At 38.4% G+C, this 16,152-nt stretch overlaps 1 pseudogene; it reads right to left on the bottom strand.

Moving 5' to 3' along the window:
• Positions 1-13,619: 13,619 nt before the first annotated feature.
• Positions 13,620-15,707, bottom strand: LOC100337754 (integrator complex subunit 10 pseudogene; annotated as a pseudogene).
• Between the last annotated feature and the right edge of the window lie 445 nt (positions 15,708-16,152).

Genomic DNA, 16,152 nt, shown 5'->3' with positions numbered 1-16,152 from the left:
TGTCTTCTGTGTGGGTGCAAACTGATGAAATCTTTATTTAATATATACTAAATTGATCTTCTGTATATAAAGATAATTGAAAATGAATCTTGATGTGAATGGAATGGGAGAGGGAGCGGGAGATGGGAGGGTTGCGGGTGGGAGGGAAGTTATGGGGAGGAAAACCATTTAACCCATAAACTGTACTTTAGAAATTTATATTTACTAAATTAAAGTTTAAAAAAAAGAAAGAAAAGAAAAACATGAACTTACTGAGGGAAGAAATAGAAAAGAAAGGCAAAATTAAACTCTTATAAATTTAAAAACATAATTTCTGAAATGTAAAATGCATTAATATCATAATAGATACTATAAGATAAAATGTCAGTCATTTAAGACAGTGATAGAAACCATCCAAAGTACACAGAAAATAAACAGATGAGTGATCTGTGGATCAATATCAGGCATTCTAACAAAAATATAACTGGAGTACAAGAAAAAAGGGTCAGTGAGCAGGAAAAAATATTTGAATAAACAAAGCCCTCATAACTTTAAAGTTTGCTAGAAAAAAATGACATAAATCCACATATCATATCTGCATGAACACCAAGCACAAAACATAAAAGCAAACAGTGCCGAGGTGGGAGTGAACATTTGGCACAGCAGTTAAGCTGTTGTTTGGGACGTGTGCATCCACTCTTGAAGTACCAGATTTTCAGTCCTGAGTCCAGTTCTGCCACAGCTTCCTGCTAATGTGTGCCCTGGAATAGAAGTAATGGCTCAAGTAGTTGAGTCGCTACTGTACATGTGGGAAACCCATATTCAGTTCCAAGCTCCTGGCTTCAACATGATCCAATCCCAATCCAGCAGGAATGAAAAAGGAAAATTCCATACAGGAGAAAGATAAGAACCGAAAATGCCATTTGGAGGTTAAAAAAAAGCTCACATTATTATTAGAATGCTTAGTGTGTGGAGGTAATGGAATGTCATATTTAAAATTCCTATTATTCTAATGTATTCTATATAAAATTTTAGGTAATTGTTCCTTTTTTGCCTTTATGAAAACATGTTGAGCCTGAACAGCTTTTTTGCACTTGATTTTCTCATCCTTCTATCACTAGCTAGCTTACAAGTTACTAAAAGTTAGGAATTTTCTCTTAGATTTGATTATTTTCCTACAAGAAGATGCCATAGATATTCCATTAACATTTGTGGATTTTTCTTCCTGAAGTGCTTACTGTTAAATACAGATACAAGATAACTGAAAGGTTTGGCAAGCATCAGAGAAAAAAGAAAAACTATAAGGATTTCCTTTTACCACGATTCCAATTTTGCTACCAAATGTCTCATGAGAATTATTCTAAGGTACAGATTTGAGAGATAAGTAAAGCTTTTGGGGGCCTTGAAACCTCTTTGTTTCCTATAAGGACATCCATAGGCCCCACAAAGCCGACTTAGGCTTAGTTATTAATCTCGTGGATTGTCATTCTTTTCAAACTCTTTGTCAATCATACTACTCATCCAGGATAGTTGTGGGAAATGGTCTATTTTATCAGACGTCACCAATCCATATGCAGTCCTCACCACATTTGGCCCAACCCACATGCATTTTGCCATTAGAATTATCTATCTAGCAAGTACCCTCACTCTGCTTTGGTTAGCATGCTAGTAGAACCACAAAAACAATGATTTATTCAAACCAAATCCAAATTGTTCATGAAGTAAAGAGAAAGAGCTTGTTTTAAAAGGCAAGAAAAAAGGGTATATGTAGAGTTCCCATGAGAATCTTTCCAATTTAAATTCTGATTTGCTCTTTATCCCTCTCTTGTGAAAACATAAAAAGGAACTTGAAAGAGGAAGAGGAGAGGCAGCGTAGGACAGAGAATGGCAAATTGCAGAAGAAATCTGCAACATGGATTCCCTGAAGACAATTAGCTCAATTATTTCCTTTTCACATCCACTGTGTTCAGTGCATACTGATCAACATCACTGCATACTAGACTAAATGCCTTGAACAAGTATCTTCTTGTTTAAATTTTTAGAATGCTTAAATGACACAAAAAATGTACAATATGGGGTACCACTTGAAGTTTTGAAACATATATACAGTATGTAATTTTCAAACTAAGGTAAACACATCAACTTCCTCAGTGGTACTTTAAAGCAATCAAATTTTTACTTCACATGCTAGAAGAGCCTTTTGATATTTAAAATAAGAGAAATACAATACTTATCTCTGAGGGAAGGAGCAAATGAAGAAATAAAAGCAAATATAGAAATATATATATATAAATTTATAAAAATACAAATAAAAATGAAGAAATTTCCTTCCAATTCTGAAGTTCTGCAATTCTATATATCCTGCTTCTATTAACTTATTTATAGATGAATATGTACTTTAATATCAGCTCTAATAAAAACACTCAAAGATCAAAGTTTGTACAGTTCCAGAAAAACTAATTTGAATAACTGAAAATTGAAATTATAAGAAAATCAGTAATTAAATAGCTAACAATTAAGAGGATCTAATTTATGGAGAATATTTCTGGTAATTAGACCTGAGCCCCTGAAATGAAATGAGCTATTCAAGAGCCCATCAGTAGAAACCCTTAATAGATGATAGGTGAGCCAGAAAGCTAGAAAGGGAATAAGGAAGCTGCACGGGAGAGGAGATGGAGGTAGGTGATTTCACAGGTCCCTGCCAAACATGACATATGTATCATGCACTTGTACTTTAGGCCACATAACACAGAAATCAAGAATTAGTGTGGCTTATGGGGCCATTGTTGTGGTGTAGCAGGTAAAAGTCCACCACCTCTTAAGCCAGTATCCCAGATGGGCGCTGGCTTCTGTTCTGGCTACCCCACTTCCAATGAAGCTCCCTGCCAATGACTTAGGAAAGCAGTGGAAGACAGCCCAAGTCCTTGGGCCCTTGCCACCCACATGCAAGACCCAAAATAAGTTCCTGGCTCCTGGCTTCAGGCTGGCCCACCAGACCTGGCCATTGCAGCCATTTGGGGAGTGAAACAGCAGATGAAAGATCTCTCCTCCTGGATCTCCCTCTCTTTCTCTCAGTAACGCTGTCTTTAAAATAAAATAATCTTTTTTCAACTTTTATTTAATAAGTATAAATTTCCAAAGTACAACTTTTGGATTATAGTGGCTTTTCCCCCAAAAACCTCCCTCCCACCCATAACCATCCCATCTCCCACTCCCTCTCCCACCCCATTCTTCAAAAAGATTTATTTTCAATTATCTTTATATATAGAAGATCGATTTAGTATATGCTAAGTAAAGATTTCAACAGACTGCACCCACACAGACACACCCACACAGACACACAAAGTATAAAATACTGTTTGAGTACTAGTTTTACCATTAATTTGCATAGTACAACACATAAAGGACAGAGATCCTACATGGGGAGTAGGTGCACAGTGACTCCTGTTGTTAATTTAACGATTGACACCCTTATTTATGACGTCAGTAATCACCCGAGGCTCTTGTCACGAGTTGCCAAGACTAGGAAGCCTCTTGAGTTCACAAACTCCCATCTTATTTAGACAAGGCCATAGCCAAAGTGGAAGTTCTCTCCTCCCTTCAGAGAAAGGCACCTCCTTCTTTGATGGCCCGTTCTTTCTGCTGGGATCTCACTCGCAGAGATCTTTCATTTAGGTGTTTGTTTTTTTTTTTTTTTTTTTTTTTTTTTTTTTTTTTTTTTTTTTTTTTTTTTGCCAGAGTGTCTTGGCTTTCTATGCCTAAAATACTCTCATGGGCTTTTTAGCCAGATCTGAATGCCTTAGGGACTGATTCTGAGGCCAGAGTGCTGTTTAGGACATCTTCCATTCTATGAGTCTGTTGTGTATCCTGCTTCCCATGTTGGATAGTTCACTCCTTTTTAATTCTATCAGTTATTATTAGCAGACACTAGTCTTGTTTATGTTTGACTCTTAGACCTTTCAGTATGATCAATTATGAACAGAAATTAATCACTTTGACTAGTGAGATGGCACTGGTACGTGCCACCTTGATGGGATTGAATTGGAATCCCCTGGTACGTTACGAACTCTACCATTAGGGGTAAGTCTGAATGAGCATGTATCGAACTGTACATCTGCTCCCTCTCTTATTCCCACTGTTATATTTAACAGGGATCACTTTTCAGTTAAATTTAAATGCCTAAGAATAATTGTGCGTTAATTAGAGTTCAACCAATGGCATTAAATAGAACAAAAAAATACTAAAAGGAATAAAATAGTAAGCTGTTCCTCGACAGTCAGGACAAGGGCTGATCAAGTCATTGTTTCTCATGGTGTCCATTTCACTTCAACAGATTTCCTTTTAGGTGCTCAGTCAGTTGTCACAGATCAGGGGAGAACATACGATAGTTGTTCCTTTGGGTAAAATAATCTTTTTAAAAAGCAAAGAATGTGCTCCTGTGATTGGATAAATCTACAGAGCCAGGGACATACACTTTCACCTATCTGTTTGTTACCAACAAGCTGGTTATTAAATTCAAAGATCATCATGCAAAGACCTTCATTTAACTTTCTGATTTCTACTCAAAGAGTTTGCCTACAAAATCCATGGATGAAAGAACTACAAACATCACCTTCCTTCTAAGAGGTATCTGTATACAGTCTAAATAGACCTTATCACTACTTCTTGTACTGCTTTAAACTTCAAGTGTCATTGATAGCTACAACAGACTTCATGGGATTAATTTGGAGGATAGAGATACCAGGAGAGGTGAAATCAGAACAACTATTTTCTCAGTATAGGGCAGCATGAGAAAACAACTCTGAGATGAAACAAGCCAAAGAGGCAGGCAGGAATGCAACACAGTACTAAGTACTATTCATTACAGGATTCTACATTCATGAGGCAAAACACACATCAGAGAAAACTTCAATATTTTGACATATTTTTATTGTCAGATTTTATGATAACTTTACTCCAAAAATGAATAACCTACATATTTATTATGACAATTTTCTAGCCGATAGTGACACTATATATTGTAACTAAATCAATATATGGAAATAATTCACTGATGAAGGATAATCCAGTTTGGCCATAAAAGATCCTGTTGGTCAAATATGTAAAATAACCTGTGTTTTTACAGAAAGAATTACATTTCTGACTAGTTTACTTACAAACAAATATCTGAAAATGTGAGCCAAACAGTCCTCTATTGCTGTAAATACACAGGTTAAATCTGATGCTGTATACTGTAATTCATTTCATCTGCTGTTTGTTTATGGTATCTGAATAATATTGTTGAGTTCTCAGTTTAAATATACAAATACTTTCATGAAAATGTAAATCACTATGTAATGACAAATATTCATTTTCCATTAATAATGCACAAAATAAGTATTACTTAAATATAAATCACAGATTACTATGTAATCATCCACTTAACTTGACAATTTATTGTTGAAGAAATTATGAGTACAAACATTAACTGCTGTTAAAATATTATAGCCTGCTACATAGATATTATCCAATGTTATATATAAAATATGCAGGAACCAAAATTCAATCTATATTGCACTTGAAAGAATCAAGTGGAATAAGATATTCTTTGAAGAAACATGAAGCAATGATGTTTACTAAAATTATATGATTGATGCTGACCCAACTGCTGAGTTTCTTGATTCAAACATCAACTTCTCTAATACTGAACTGCCATAAACTGAGAAGATTTACTTTACTTACAAAGCTCAATGTCAATCCAGTTATAACCCAAAACTTAATTTCAAAATAAATTTTTCCTATATTAAATATAACATCTTTAAAAGAAAGACCTATGATACTGAAAGAATAGCATGGTCTTTTCAGTGGTCTAGATATTTGGAACTCAATATGTAGTCAATGACAGGCAAGAAAAGCCAAAACAAACAAGTAGCACCATATCAAACAAATACTTTTTTGCACAGCAAGGGAAACAATCAACAAAATGAAAAGAAAACCTACAAAATGAGAGAGAATCCAATAGAGTTAATATCCAAAGTAGTTAAAGAATTCATCTAACTCAATAGTAAAACAAATTGATCAATTTAAAAATTAGCAAAGGACTTGAGTAGACATTTTCCAAAAAATATATACATATGCCAACAAGTATATTAAAAGGTGCTCAGCATTACAAATCAACAGGGAAATGCAATCAAAACAACAATGAGTTGTCACCTCACAACTGCTAAGATAGTGCTTACCAAAAATAAAAGGATATCAAAATGTTGGTGAAGATGCAGAAAAAAGAAACACTTGTAAACTGTTAGTGGGAATATAAATTAGCACAGCCATTATGGAAAAGAATATGGAGGTTCCTCTAAAACAGAATGCAACTACAATACATACAAGCAATCTCAAATCTGAGCATATATCTAAAGGAAATGAAATCCGTATGTTGAAGAGACAGCTGCACTTCTGTTGTTTTCTGCAGCATAATCCACAATAATCAAGATATTAAAGAAACTTAGGTCAGCGTCACAGCTCACTTGGCTAATCCTCGGCCTGTGGCATCGGCACACCAGGTTCTAGTCCCGGTTGGGGCGCCGGATTCTGTCCCGGTTGCTCCTCTTCCAGTCCAGCTCTCTGGCCCAAGTGCTTAGGCCCTGCACCCCATGGGAGACCAGGAGGAAGCACCTGGCTCCTGGCTTCCGATCGGTGCAACACACCAACCATAGCGGCCACTTTGGGGGTGAACCAACAGAAAAAGGAAGACCTTTCTCTCTGTCTCTCTCTCTCTCATTGTCTAACTCTGCCTGTCAAAAAAAAAAGCAACTTAAGAATCTATGGATGAATAAATTGATAAAGAAAATGTGGTATAAATATACAATGAAATGCTGTTCATCCTTAGGGGAAAAAAGGAAATACTGTCATTTGCAACAATATGGATGAATTTATACTAAGTGAAATAATTTATACTAAGTGAAATAACCAAACACTGCATGGTTTCACTTAAACAGTGAATCTGAAAAAGTCAAACTCAGAAATACAGAGTATAAAGATGGTTATCAAGGGTTAGGAGTGAGAGATCGGGACTGGCGCTGTGGAGCAGTGGTTTAAAGCCCCAGCCTGCAGTGCTGGCATCCCATATGGCTGCTGGTTCACGTCCCACTGCTCCTCTTCTGATCCAGCTCTCTGCAATGGCCTGGGAAAGCAGTAGAAGATGGCCCAAGTCCTTGGGCCCCTGCACCCATGTGGGAGACCTGGAAGAAGCTCCTGGCTCCTGGCTCCTGGCTCAACTCAGCTCTGGCAGTTGGGTTATTTGGGTTGTGAACCAGTGGAATGAAAGATCTCCCTCTGGCTCTACCTCTCTCTGTAACTCTTTCAAAGAAATAAAATAAATAAATCAAAAGAAGGAGTGAGAGATCTAGGGAAATGCTGGTCAAAACGTGCAGACTTTTATATGATGAATATGTTCTAGAAGCAATATATAGAATGGTGTATATAATTAACAATAATATACAATATACTTGAAATTTGCTTGGAGAGTAAATGTTAAGCATTCTGACCAAAAATAATAATGCTGACTGTAAGAGTTGATGAGTATATTAATTGGTTTGATTCTGGTAATCACTTGTCAATGTATACACATATCAAAAAGTGACATTACATACTTTAAATATATGTAATTTTTATTTGTCAATTATACCACAATACAGCTGACGACTTTCCAAAAAAGTGTTGTCCATAAACTGGCAATATCACCATCATCTGAAAGACTGTTTGATATGCTGAATTTCAGGCTCCACCAGGCCTGTTGAATTAGAATATGCATTCTAATGAGATCCCCAGGTTATTTCAATGCACACCACAGGTTGAGAAGTACTGGTGCAGAATAACATATCTAAGTGGAAACATTGCAATGAAAGTAAATTACTGAAACTTTATAAAACTTAAGCATTTGTATTAACTGATGACCACAGGAAGAAATAAGATATTGTTAAAATATCAAAAACTTTAAGTCCTTTTGAAAAGCACTTAAAATATCACATTAAAATTTCACAATAGTTGTGTACTTTTGGCCTATCAGTTTAGATACCATTCAAAATGCTGACATTCTGTATCAGGGTGCCTGGATTCAAGTCCTGGCTCCAAATCCTGATTTCAGCTTCCTGCTAATGCAATCCCTAGGTGGACAGCAACGAGGGCTCAACTAGTTGAAGCTGTTATCCATGTGGGATACCTGAACTGAGTGCTGGCTCTTGGCTTCGGCCAGCCCAGCCCAGCCCAAGCTGGTACAAGTATTTGGGGAGTGAATCAGCAGAGAGCAGAGTTTGTTCCCTTTCTTTCTCTTTTTTCATAGGTAAATTTAATTTTTAAAATATGTTAAAATATACTTTTGGTTATTAATTTGCCAAACACATTTCCAAATGCTTTCATAGTTCTCAAAACACATTTAATTTTGTCAATATTGGTCACGAATGGAGAAAGCTTTTTTTTAAAATTAAAGTTCATTGGCCGGTGCTGCAGCTCACTTGGCTAATCCTCTGCCTGCGGCGCCAGTACCCCGGGTTCTAGTCCCGGTTGGGGCACCGGATTCTGTCCCAGTTGCTCCTCTTCCAGTCCAGCTCTCTGCTGTGGCCCGGGAGTGCAGTGGAGGATGGCCCAAGTGCTTGGGCCCTGCACCCAAGTGGGAGACCAGGAAGAAGACCTGGCTCCTGGCTTCAGATCGGTGCAGCGTGCTGGCCACAACGCACCGGCTGTAGTGGCTATTTGGGGGGTGAACCAAGGGAAAAGAAGACCTTTCTCTCTCTCTGTCTCTCTCTCTCTCTGTCTAAATCTGCCTGTCAAAAAAAATAAAAAATAAAGTTCATTAAACTCCTTAAAGTCTAAAATTTTACAAAGAGATTATCAATTTTAAGAACTAATTCTATATAAAGTGAGATATTAGATAAAGTAAGATTCAACCTGTCACGGTAAGTTAATTTCCATAAAAGCAAAATATGTACTTTGAAACAAATTTATTTATTTCAGGAGTTTTTTTCCAAAGTTTGACTATAAATTTAAAATATCTAAAATATCTTTGATAGGGAACTTTAGTCAATTTGACTGGGTCGCGGGTGTTCAGATTTTGAAAAAATACTATTTTGGGGGTCGGTGCCATGGCACAGTAGGTTAGTCCTCTGCCTGCGGCACAGGCAGTCCATATCGGTGCCAGTTCCAGTTGTGGTTGCCCCTCTTCCAATCCAGCTCTCTGCTATGGCCTGGGAAAGCAGTAGAAGATGGCCGAAGTCCTTGGGCCCCTGGACCCACATGGGAGACTGGGAAGAAGCACCTGGCTCCTGGCTTCGGATCAGTGCAGCTCTGGCCGTTGCAGCCATTTGGGGAGTGAACCAATGGAGGGAAGACCTTTCTCTCTGTCTCTTCCTCTCACTGTCTGTAACTCTACCTCTCAAATAAATAAATAAAACCTTTTAAAAAATATTGTTTTGGGCATTCCTGTGACAGTTTTTTGGGATGAGATTAACATTCAAATTGGTAGACTAAGTAAGTTAGAAGCCTTCCCCAATATCAGTGGACCTTATCCAAATCAGTTATATGCCTCAATAGTGTAAACAGGTTGATCCTGTGCCAAGTAAGAAAGAGTTTCTTTTGCATGACTCTTCTCAAATAAAAGAAAATGCACATTATAAAGTTATCTTTTAATTCCATTTTCTTTAACTATTTGAAGTGCCCTCAAACGTAAGCTACCCTGGAGCTCCAGTTGGCAACTTACTCTGCAGATCTTGTGATTTGCCAATTTCTATAATCCAATGAACCAATTCCTTATCAGTCATACACACACATACACACACACACATATACACATGCAAACATATATACACACACATCTGGATGGATGGATGGCATAAACGTTTTCTATGGAGAACTTTCTGACATACATCTGTTATTTTATGTTCAACAACTCAATTTGCATAATTGCCACAAAATGGCTTCGTGTTTAAATATATCTTATTATTAAATATTCTTTAGAGAGAGAGAGAAATAGACATATAGAGATCTCCTACCTGCTAGTTCACTCTCCACATGCCCACAATAGCTAAAGTTGGGTCAAAACAAAGCCAGAAGCCAGGAACTCAATCCGAGTCTCCCACATGGGTGGCACAGATCTAAGCATTTAAACCATCACTGTTGCCCACCATGGTACACATTAGCAGAAAAGTAGAATCTACAACATAACCAAGACTCTAACCCAGACACTCCAAAATATGATGCAAGCATCCCAAGAAGTGTCTCATTGCTCTGCCCAATGTTCACCCCGAATATTCTTTTTAGTTGAAGAGACTGCACCTCTTTTTTTTTTTTTTTTTTTTTTTTTTTTTGCACAGATACCAAAGGGGCCAGTGGCAGCCCTGGAGGTGCTAAGGGCACAGAAGCCAGCACTATAAAGGGTTTAAGAACAAGCACATAAGTCTGCATTTGATATCTTACTCCACACTTAGCTGAGAAGTCTTGGGTCCTTGGCCTTTCTTCACTACTTTGGATTCCTCATCTACAACATGGAGGCTGATGTGGTTTAAGTAATTATACCATAGAAAGCACTGAAAGCAGTGCCCAATAAATTCAACTATTCCTATTATTATTATCTTAGTGTAATTTAAAGTGTATACTTTAGTTCTTAAACTCCATTAAACACAAAACATATGGTATCTATTACTGTTATCAGAATCAACCCAATACAGGAACACGTAGGGAAATGAGAGGGAAAAATAATCTTTTCATTGAACCTTAATGTTAGCTTAGTTTGTCACTGATCCCAACTAGAAAGCATGAGTTTTTTCTTTTGTCTCAGAATCAGGATTATGTTATGATACTCTTTATTTCTTAATACTAATCTTGCCTCTGTTTTTAGAAAAAAAATCTATTTAACTCATAAGTATTCCATTCATTAAAGCATGACATGCTTAAGATACACTGGTGAATATGTGATTCCTGACCTTAAAAATCTCCCATTAGCAGAGGTAATTATTAATATGGGTAACTGCACAGAAGCTAAATCATCAGTAGGTTTTTCTAACCACAGCATGCTTTAAATTCCAGAAACAAAGTGACCAACTGAAAAAGAATCTTAAAATGAGAAGGCAGCTTAAGGAAGAATCCCTAGGATGGGACAAGTTAATTTATCCTTATCCTGTCGTTGGCCTTCAGTGCCATAACTTGCACAAATCATATTTTGAAGGAAGAAAAATCAAATCCTGATTGACATGCTATGTTAAAAAATGGCATTTTGGTTTCATGTTAAGTCCAATAGTCTGCCAGTTTAGGGCTAACAAAGATATCAAGAAGTTTTATATAGTAGAAAACTCACCGTACTAACTCTATTATTGTTTCAAAGCCATATACTGTTTACCCATTGAATGGCATAGACCTGCAACTACAGGATGACCTTGTCAGTGCCATCACTATACAGCCAGTAAACAGTTAATGAGCTGTCTTCCTAATCCAAGCACAGTAGCCTAAGGAGTTTAAGAAAAAAGTTTCTCAGAGTTCATCTGCCTGGACCATTTAGGTGAAGTAGCTGCTGGTTTATCATGGCTACCATAACTAGTGAATAGCCTCACACAGACACTGACTTCTGCTATTTTGGGGTTAGCTACCTTTCAGTGCCAAGAGCCACACGGCTCTGATACATACCCAGCAATGTGTCTTGTGTACCTATCTGTAACCATCCATCTCTGGGACTGGGGCTTGCTCCAGCAGCTGCTCCAGAAATCTCTTGGTAAGAAATCCCTTGGCAAATCCACGTCAGTACACTGATTACCATTCTTCGTCTGATTAAGCTTCATATGATTTTGGATTTTACTTTACATTTTTTTCCATTGGTTAAAATAATAACATTCTGACCGCTTCATTGGTTATACTCCCAACAGTAGTCTAACTTAATTCGTTCCACCATTATACTTTTATTTCATTCTCCTTACTCGCCATTTCCTTTAGCTCATCTTTTGGGTTAGCAGGAATGTCAGAGACCCAAAAATCTAACTTGGTGGAGCTGGAATAGTGGCTATTCAGATAAACAGTGATGAACAAGAAATTAAGTCTGAGTGTGTTAGAGGCTGAATGTTTGTGTCCCTCCAAAAACCCATTTGTGAAAGTCTTTTTTTTTTTTTATCGTTTGTGAAAGTCTTAACTCCTAGTATTAAGGTCATTAGGGTTAGATAAGATCATGAGGGTGGTATCTTCATGATAGGGTTAGTGTCCTTTTAAGAAGAGACACATTCTATCTCTCCCTCACCCTTTTCCACACCAAAGAAAGACCAGGAGAAGGCAGCCATGAGTAAGCCAGGACGAGAGCCCTTTTCAGAATGGAGTTGGCCAGCACCCTGATGCTGGACTTCTTAGCTCCAGAACATGAGAAGTAAACTTGTGTTGTGTAACCCACCTGGTCTGTGGCATTCAGTTCTGGCAATTAAGCTGACGATAAGGAATAGACCTGATACTGGTGATCTAGGCTGGAAATCTCAAATATCCTGGGTCCTCCATTAGCACTGGAGCACAACAGGAATTATTTTGTTCATTTTATATGAAAAGACAACAAATATTAAAATCTAAACTATATTCTGAAATGTCTGTAATTAATGCTTCCATTAAAAGGTGACATTATATCAAGACAGAATTCTCTTAGAGGTATTAAGCTGTGTAGTCATCATAAATTTAAGGATAAGCAGGTTTCAAGGTGCACCAGGACCAGTCAATGCACCAAAAGTTCAAATGAAAATTGACTTGACTGAAACAAATTATTTTTTTATCATTCAACAGAATTAATGAAATTCCTTCTAGATGGTCATGATGCTAGGTGCTGTTGTGAGTGTTGGGGTGGGATGGCAGTTAGAAATGAAGTAGTGAAGGGTTGGCATTTGGCCTAGTAATTAAGACACCTGCATCCCATATCAGAGCTTCTGGGTCCAAGTCCTAATTACAGTTTCCGGCTAATACGCACCCTGGGAAGCAGAAGGTAATGGCTCAAGTAGCTGAGTCCCTGCCTTCACATAAAAGATCTAGATTGAGTTCCAGGCTAATAAGGAAATAGAAAAAAAAAGATAGTGTTTATTCATTTTCATCTACTTGAAAAGCAGAGGAGAGACAGAAAGAGAGAGACAGAAAAAGAGAGAGAAATATCTTCTACTTGCTGGTTCACTCCCTGAATACCTACAACAGCAAGAACTAGGTCAAACAGAAGCCACTAGCTTGAAACTCCTTCTGGGTCTCCCCTACAGGTGGCAGGGACCAAAGCATTTGGCCCATCATCTGCTGCCTCTCACAATGTATTATGCGGAAGCTGGATTGTAAGCAGAATAGCCAGGCCTCTCACCAGCACTCTAATATGGATGTGGATATCCCAAGTGGTGACTAAACCTGCTGTGCCACAGTGCCCACTTCAAATGAATATTTTAAAGAATGGTGGTTTTTTTTTTTTTTTTTTTTACAAAACACGTTGATTGTTTTGCTTTACAAAAATTACAAAAAAAAAAAAAAAGCTCTTAAAAATAGAAATAGCATCTCAGAGCCCTGGGAACTACTTGTAAGTAGCCAGGGAGTTAGAATCCAGATGTTCTTTTCAAGAATAGTAACAGCAAATCTCCCAAAACTGCACACCATGAGCTGAGTGGCAGGAAGGCCTCCAGTCAAGTCAGAGTCTGCAGTAGCAGGATCTTCTCATTGATGCAGAACCTGTGCAGCACCACCATCAACTTCTCCCCACAGAAGGAGACCTGTTACTCCATGGCCAGGAGGAATTCCCCCTTCAAGGCTTGATGATGCCCCGAGTGACCATGAGGTGCTCGATCGGAATTCCTGGGTTGGACAGCAATTCCAGATGAATTACCCCACCTTCCTGAGTTCTTAAGTAGGTAAATTCCTCTGACATGTCAAGATGTATGACTGAAGAAGTTCTTACACTAGCAGTTCTCCTGCTGCCAGATCTTGCTGACAGCTTTCAAGCAGAGGCTGTCTCACCCCACAGCCACCCCTGCTGAAACAGGACCACCACATCCCCCCCCACCCACAACGCCATGTTGTCCCTGATGTCCATGAACCTCTAAGCTCAAAATAGGCTAACATCAAGTGCCGGCAGTACAACATAATGCCCTTACTGTTACAAGGCAGGATCTTCCTGGGCTTTACTTTTGAGGACTCTTCTTGTAGCTTGCCTCAGTCCTAAACGGGAAGCACCAGGAAGCACATCAAATCCAGCACTTCTTCATATGTCATCCTGCACTCCTCCAGGGCAAAGTGGCAGGTCACCAGCTGGATGAGAGTGCTATGAAGCTCCACGGTCCCCTGGCTCAAGATTTGTGGCTGTGAAAGTGATCCCTGGAGAGCCACTAAGTGGTGCAGGCTGGCGATGGCCTTTTTATATTCACCCTGGTAGATAATCATATCAGTGAAGATGATTCTTAGCCAAAACCAAGTGTTTGTATTTCAGGCCAGGAAAATTCTTGTAAATTCTTTGTCAAGAAATTCCAGGGAATAGAGCAGCTCCTAGCTCTCCCTGGCCAACTTAAAGGTCTCCAGCACTTCCCCGGAGTTGGTAAGTTCGGCTTTCTTGACTGCAATGTGACGACTCCTTCCTTTTGCTGAACAGTCTTATAGAGCTGAACTCATGGCTTTTTTTCCCCTCTTTCCTCTGCCAGTTTTCTCTTTTTATGTTTATGTTTTACTGCAGTCAATTTCCACATCACTGTAGACATTTGAGACATCTTCAATAACCAGTGGAAGCTGGTGTGTGCTATTAGGACCTGGGAAGAGAGACAGCTGCATGCTGTTGACACACTAGAATGTGTTCTTAAAGAAGATCAGCATGGTGAAATAGAGCACCTGCTTTTTACATTTGCCTTGTGCTTCATTATCAAAGTTGTTCCTGTAACTGCATAGATCCTTCATTCTGTGCAAAACATCACCATAGCTCTGTCTTCCTTTATCCATCTGCCACTCACGTGTCACTCTAAACAATGCTCAAACTCTTAAACAACCTCACCCACAGGTCCACAATCCTGGATTATTTTTTGGTTAGCCCTTCTATGTCATACTTCTGAGAACTACGTTTGTTGGGCGACACTAGGTCAGATGTATTTTGTTCATGTTGAGGTTGATTTTGTATCTGAGTAGACCTAGTGATGTAATTGTTATATTATAAATTGGCAGGCAATTGAACATCACAGTTGTTAATTATTATTAGAAGAACATCATAAACAAATAACTTTCTGAAGCAGTTAACAAGAGATTCTTACTCTTCCACAGTTTCTGCCTCTAGGAATATCTCCCCTAGACCAACCCCATGCTGCATCACTGTTTCAGGGAAGCGCCTCAAAAGTAGAAGCAGCATTTCTGATAACTCCAATGTGCTGAAGCATTGTTCAGTGACCTTCAGGAACATTTCACACCCCACCTGACCCAGAAGAGTTTCAAATAAACTTCTTAAAAGTTGGGTTCATTTATCCTGTGAATCATTCCTTGGTGCTGATATAATAATGCTGATATGTCTCCATACTACTGGCTGGTTGGGAAACTCACAAACATGTTATAGAGCAGTCTCCCTGCAGTGTCCGTGGCTCTGTGGTCAGCTCTATAGTGCACGTGGCAGACTGGATGTCAAAGTCAGCTGGGTAAGGGCTGCAAGCTATGATCAGTCGTGCTTTGACTGCCCACAGGTCATGGGGAACCAACTCACAGCCTGACAGCACTTGGAACTGCCAGTCACCCTGGGCCAACATGACCCAGGAACCAGCGAGTCTCAGGCTCCAATGCACTCCTGCCTGAACATTTTAAAGAAATCAAGTAATGACCTAGACATCAGCCCCACCCATGACAGGCTTAATCCCTTTTGTCTGATAACCCATAATATATTCTTGAATAAGCATATGCAATGATTAAATTGCATTTTAGAGTCCTATTCATTATTGACTCCATATTTCAAATTTTTACTCAGGTACTATTTCTTGTGGCTTCAAATTCAAACTGTGAAGTATATGTCCTTACTTCCAAAGTCAACATTTTTCTAAGTACAGAAATGGGAATCAATTTGAATTCCAGAGTTAATACAGCCTAGTAACACCTAAATGCAAAAAAAAAAAAAAAAAAAAGAAGAAGAAGAAGAAGAAGAAGAAGAAGGAAAAAAAGCTGAGCTTAAAGTTAGATGCAAAACTTAGATGCAAAAAC

This window comes from Oryctolagus cuniculus, chromosome 12, assembly GCF_051225735.1.
Source record: "Oryctolagus cuniculus isolate XC-2025 breed Fujian yellow rabbit chromosome 12, ASM5122573v1, whole genome shotgun sequence".
Taxonomy (NCBI): Eukaryota; Metazoa; Chordata; class Mammalia; order Lagomorpha; family Leporidae; genus Oryctolagus; species Oryctolagus cuniculus.
This window is presented reverse-complemented; position numbering and strand designations above follow the sequence as displayed.